Raw genomic sequence first — 7017 nt, 5'->3', positions numbered from 1 at the left:
TGTATTTTGGGATATATATATATATATATATATTTCCTCCGGCCAGCCTTGGCTTCGCAGGCTGAGTCAGGAGCTAGTTATGTTGTATTCTTGGCCTTCTTTTACTCAGTCACTTGTTCTTATCCTTAACTTCTAGTTTTCTTAGCACGCAAGTAATCCTATTTCTTGAGCGTTGCGCTTTTTATTTTGCGATTTTGTTTTACCCATTTTTCAAGGCTCCTAGTATATTATTTCTTTTCACTATTATATGTAAATGTTTTCCGATTAGAGGTCCGTAACACCACACTACCTTTATTTTACGACTTAAGCGTAAAACTCTGTGTACACTACAAAAAAAGGCTATATTATAGGAATTTGTTAACGGAGGTTTTAAAAAAATCCTGTAAATTTGAATTTGAAAACAAAACATTTTCTTTTATTTTATTAAAAAATTTATTAATGGGAGTTTTAATTTTAAATATTAGGATTTTTAAAAACCCCCTTAAATTAAAAACAATTTGCCCACACAATCTCGCAGGCGCAAAAACCTCTTCTTCCCACGAAACCCAATTTTTCCTCCCCCACCTTTTTTTGCTCCCACTCTCCTAACATTGTAACTGTTTCGTTCTTTGAATTTCTTCATTGATTGCTGATGTTCAGCATTGTGCCTCGCGTTTGTGTTGCTACTACTGTTCCTGTTCCTGTTCGCATTCAGGTTTGAGCTTGTCTTGCAGGTGCTGTTCGCGTTCATAGTTGTAGCTGTGCATTTATACAAAGATAACAATTTGGTAGCATATACAGATGGGAATTATTAGGGTTCATACACTCATATTTGAATTGCATGTGTGATAAATAAAAAAGGGATTTGTTGCCATGGTTATACAAAGCTTTGTTTATTTAGGTTAATTTGTCCTCCATTTAAATGAATTGCTGCTTGAGTCTCTCTTCAATGCTGATTCTTGATTCTTTACTGCTTTAGTGTTCTGTTTTTACTTTTTTTTTCTAAACTTCATTTTAAATCGATAGAAGGAAAACAGAAATAAAAAATTTGAATATAGAAGGAAAAAAGAAATAAATGATAGACAAAAAAAGTGAATTCACCAAAAAATAAGAATTTGTAATGTGCGTCGACTACAATATCTTCGATGTATAGTATATGTCCATTCTTAGAGCTTCCATTCTTAGAGCTTATAGTGCTTTCAATGCTCTTTAAATGTATTTGTTGTCAATACAGGGTGCTTTCTTATTGGATTGGAGCACACATGTCCAGCACTTGTATGTTGTATATGATACAAGTGATTTTCAGTAATAACTCATTACTTTCTGATGGAGATCACAAATAATCATGTGGGGATAAGGTTATCTTTGAAAAATTGAGAGATTTCATATCATATTTATGTTCTCATACAACTTAGTCACTTACAAATTACAAGTGTAATGTTTATTAAATGTTATTTTACGCAAGAATTTTATATTACCAATTGCTTAAACTTTTTCCATGATTTAGTGATTGCTAATATATCAGTACTTGTTTTGGATGAATCCTATATGGGACACAACCTTTGAATACTTTTCCCCTATTCTTCACTTCCCACAATGATCCCCTTCTCTATTTCTGCAATTTTTCAATCTCTTTCTCAATACAAACAAAGATATTAATTAATTAAAAGCATAAAATAGTTTAGTTAATTTAATTTAGTTATTTAGCTATAGCTGTAGTCAGTTCTTGCTGAATGACTTATTGTGGCTGAACAATTTGAATCAGATTTGGTTATTCCTTCCCATAGAAAACATAAAATATACTCACTACTTTTCTTATTCAACTCATTGTCTTCTTATCACTTCTGAATAATGGTAAGATTTTACTAAATATATATCTAGAATACATTAACCAATTTAAAAAAAACAATGGAACCAAAACCTGATTTCCACACCAAGAGAAATGAAGCTCTATACTTGAGCTTCCTAAAACACTGAGTTAACTCTAAACCAATGTTATTATAAAAATCAAGATATAACGGAAAATTAATCCGTGACTTTTCTTCCTAATCTCTTAATTTCTCTCATGTGATATACTAGTTTTATTCTTTCAGAAATGAGAAAGAAGAACCAAATATCCTAAGATATGAGTCAAGAATAATCTATGACATAATAGTCAGATTTAGAAAAAAAATTCAAATATGCAATAATAATTTAATTGTGAAAAAGAGGAAGAAGGACTCCCACAAAACGTGTTTTCTCAATAATTCATCTCTTTCTTTCAATTTTTGTTGATACATATGCTTGCTCATATAACTTCTAGAAGCTTTCTTTCCAATTCAAATCTGTTGCACTACTCTTTTTTTTTTCTTCTGTCTGGGGCTGTTGTTTTGCCCGTTGTTATACCACACATTTTATTTCATTTTATTGATGTCACCGTGTTATTTTCTTTTATGGGAAATCTTGGAGTACATTTATTATTTTTTATTATTATTTTTAGTTATTAATTTAATTTTTTTAATTTAATAATTTAACAATATACCCATACTTTTAAATATTAATTACTAATTAATAACAAAAAAAAACAATAAATTTTGATGAATTTCTAATATTCTTTTCTTTTTATTTCTCATATGTCAAGATTATATAATCAATTTGACTCCCAAGTCCATGTTACCATGATAAAACATTATCTATATCTATCTATTATTGTACTACTAGCTAGGTTCTGAAAAGAAGACAACGTCTTAAAATTTTAAATTAATTTCTTGGCTGACTACTATATATGGTGTATTAATAGTTTTGATTCCTACTAGAGTACTTCTACTATGTAAGCTTATTTAATAGAAAATTGGAGGACTATGAACTAGTAATACATCAAAAGACAAGAAAAAAAAAACGTTAGCATAAGCCTTCAATTGATATTTGGCTATAGGCCTTGATGGGATCAATAATTTTTTAGAACTCTGTGAGTGGAGATTGAAGATAATATCTTAGTAATTTGTTAGATGTTATTGATTTTTTTGAATTTCATATTTAGCTTGTTGAAAGATCAAATGGTATTTAGATACTCCAAGCTCATTTGAAACAAAGAATGCTTCATGCTTCATTAACTTGGACCTTTCTCATTTCTCAATTAAAATCTGCTGAGAAAATTTGAAGCAAATCTAACATGGAAAATTTAAAGCTTTCAATTTTTATAAATAATTTTTTTTCTGTTTTCCTCTCTTATACCTAGCATGATGTTCTAGACTGAAAGAAATTATTTTTCATATTCTTGTTATACCAAGAGCTGAATTTTTTCATAACTTGTCAGGTAGAATTCAATGTTGCAAATTTTATTTGTGGGAATTGATTAAGGAAAATTAGGTGCTAAATTTGTAGATAGAATGAGAAAATCTAGATGATTAAATTGTGAAAATAAAAAATAGAAATGGTTAGTTTTAACTTATTTTGACAAGTTCATGTAATAAAACTCTTCTTGAAAGCTCCATAGAATACCTTGCCATCTATATATACGAGTCATTGTCACAATCACTCACAATTATTTTTATTAGTAGTATGAATCATATTATCATGTACTACTAATTAATAACAAAACATTAGTTACATGCTTAAGATGCATTCTTTTTTATTCGATTAATATGCATATTGTAACGATAATAATAAGGATCCTTGATTTTTTGTTTATCTTGGGATGCCTAAGTTGTAATGTTTGTCTCGCTGTGTCAGTTTTGTATTCAAATTGAGTTCATTCTGTCTTAATTGAAGTTAAAATAAAGGAAAATGTTTTGTTTTTGATAATTGAGTTTTTTTTGTTACATTTTGTTATTCAAAATTAAACTTTTCATTTACTGATGCTTATACTAAACGATTTTAATCTTTTTTTTTTAAATTGTTCTTGCAGTATCTGAATAGTTGATTTGGCATATTTGTTGCTCCTATTTCATGGATACATTCAGTTCTAATCCAATTTATTCTGTCGAATCCTTTTATAAGGTAATTCTCTGACTCAATAAAGTAGTTACATGTTCTTTATTCTGAATAAAATAGTTATAATTGTTAAAATTCTATATATGTATCTCATTTTTGGAATTTTATTTTTGAAATACCTATCCTCTCTTCTAGGTTCTAGTGATTTTTTTTGTTTTTCTAGTTTTCAGTTTATTTAATTGATTGACATGACGGAACTTCAAAAATATTTTTGAACAGATAAAACTTGAACATAAAAAACACATAGTAACATTTACATGTAAACAAAATTTATTATAAAATATAACTCTTTTTAGAGTTTCTTAGCGACATAAAAATAAATGATTAACTGTATAAATAAATATTTTAAAATACTTTAGAATGGTATTCTTCAAGTCTTGGTTTAAAATATCCAATAATTAAATTAGAACTTAACTTTTTATAATTAGAATGGTTGACGTAAAAACTTATCATATTTAATGAATATATTTTTGACAAAAAATTTAATTAAAAAACTAACCAAGTATACAATAAATCCAAATTAATTATATATAAAATAATTATTCAAGTCCTTAAAGGTGATATGAAAAAATATATTTACTTAGAATTTAGTTTAAAAGATTAAAACTTAAAACGTTGTAAGTTGTTAAAATTCTCTATTAGTCTACACCAATAAAACACCACCAATACCTAAAGAATATTAAAATATTTTTGTGTAAAAAAATTAAAGAAAATCAATGAGACATAAAATAGCATTCAAAAATAAATTACTTATTATAATGATTATGATAACGAGTTTTAATGTATTAATTACTGTTGAAAAATAAATTAATTATTCATTTTCAATGTTATAACTTAGTTTACTTGTTAGTTGCATAAATTAGTTACAAATGGATAGAACTTGGATTGAAAAACCACGAACAACAAAAGAATACAAAGACGGCATAAATGGATTCTTCGATTTTGCTTTTGCGATAGCGGCCATTTCAGATAGAATATGTTGTCCATGTCCACGGTGTGCGTTTGGAAATGGCATAAAAGAGACATAGTTCAGGATCACTTGCTCTTAAAGCCGTTTTCCAAGAACTATCTTGTTTGGAATCGTCATGGTGAGATACAACCTGCTGAGCCAAGTAGTATAGAAGTGCAAGCAACACCATATCAAGAGAATCCATTAAACACATTAATGAATGATGTATTCGGCCACCATGGGGATGAAGGTATAATGGGAGTGAATGATGCAGTTATCCATAATGGAAGCGAAGACATCGCAGATGAAAGATTACATGAAGCCTCTTTTGATGATGGTAGCGAGTTCAATGAATTTGTAAGAGACGGAAATGAAAAGTTACATGAGGGCAGTAAATGCACAAAGTTGGAGTTTATAATCAAATTGTATCACATAAAGGTTTTGTGTAGAATAAGCAATAAGGCCATGACTATGATATTGAATTTGTTGAGAGATACATTTGATGGAATACAGTTACCTTCTAATTTTTATTTGGCCAAGCAAGTAATTTGCAAACTTGGCTTGGAATATACTAAGATAGATGCTTGCCCAAATGATTGTATGTTATATCTAGATGACAATCCAGATAACGTACAAGTTACATGCAAGTATTGTGGTATATCTAGATGGAACCCTAAGAAAAAAGAAAAAGCAAGCTGCAAAAGTTTTGCAATACTTTCCACTGAAGCCAAGGTTGAAAAGATTATATATGTGTAGCAAGACGACTGAGCACATGCAATGGCATAATTCTGCACCTGCAAGAGATGGATTACTGAGACATCCAAGGGACGGCCAAGCATGGAAAGATTTTAATGCAACGCACACTTTGTTTGCCGAAGAGCCACGAAATGTTCGCTTAGGTCTTGCAACTGATGGTTTTAATCCCTTTGGAGTCTTGAGTTCTAGTAATAGCGTTTGGCCTGTGTTCTTGATTCTATACAATCTTCCACCTTGGATGTGTATGAATCACACTTCGTTCATCTTATCAATGGTTATTCCAGGAAAGAAGCCTCCGGAAAATAAGATAGTTGTGTACTTGCAACCCCTTATAGATTAATTGAAAGATTTGTGGAATGATGGTGTAGAGACCTTTGACTCATCATCTGGAAACACATTTAGAATGCATGCAGCTCTTATGTGGACAATAAGTGATTTTCCTAGGTTAGGTATGCTATCTGGTTGGAACACACACTGGTTAAGCTTGTCTCACTTGTAACTTTGATTTTTATTCTTGTTATCTCTGTCATATTTCTAAATGGTGCTTCATGGGTCATAGGCGTTTTTTGGGAAGAAATCATAGATTTAGACTGAATCATGTTCGTTTTGACGGAAGCACAGAGGAGCGTGTTCCACCTAAGAAGTTATCAGGTGTTGACATTCTTGAACAACAACAGAATGTTGAAACACGAGATCAGCAACGAGAAGAATCTCATAGTAGTGGGAAGAGACCTCGACGAGAAGTCAAGCAGTGGAACAAGCGAAGCATTTTCTTTGATCTTCCGTACTGGAAAATCAATTAGTTGCGTCATAATCTGGACTTTATGCACATTGAGAAGAATGTGTGTGATAACATTTTGTACACTTTGCTTAATGATAAAGCAAAATAAAAGGACAATCTCAAGGCATGGAAAGATTTGAAAGAAATGGACATAAGGTGAGATCTCTGGCCACGTGACAATAGATCATATCATTTATCTTTATTTTCACTAACACATGATACCAAGAAGCTATTTCTTTCGGCTTTGAAGAATGTTATGCTACCAGATGGATACTCAAGTAACATTTCGAGATGTGTTGATGAAGGGCAGAAAAAAATTTTTGGATTGAAAAATCATGACTGCGATATTCTTTTGGAGGAATTATTACCAATAGCAATTCGTCATTTGCTGCCAGATAATGTTACCGCGGTATTGGTTGAGTTTGGCTCATTCTTTAAGATCCTTTGTGGGAAAAGCTTAAGTTCTTCTGAACTCGACAAGCTCCAACAACGCATAGTGATCGTCCTTTGCCAATTGGAAATGTTATTCCCTCCATCATTCTTTACGGTTATGGTTCACTTGACAGTCCATCTAGTAGAG

The sequence above is a fragment of the Arachis stenosperma genome, chromosome 5 (assembly GCF_014773155.1).
Source record: "Arachis stenosperma cultivar V10309 chromosome 5, arast.V10309.gnm1.PFL2, whole genome shotgun sequence".
In the NCBI taxonomy this organism is placed as follows: Eukaryota; Viridiplantae; Streptophyta; class Magnoliopsida; order Fabales; family Fabaceae; genus Arachis; species Arachis stenosperma.
This window is presented reverse-complemented; position numbering follows the sequence as displayed.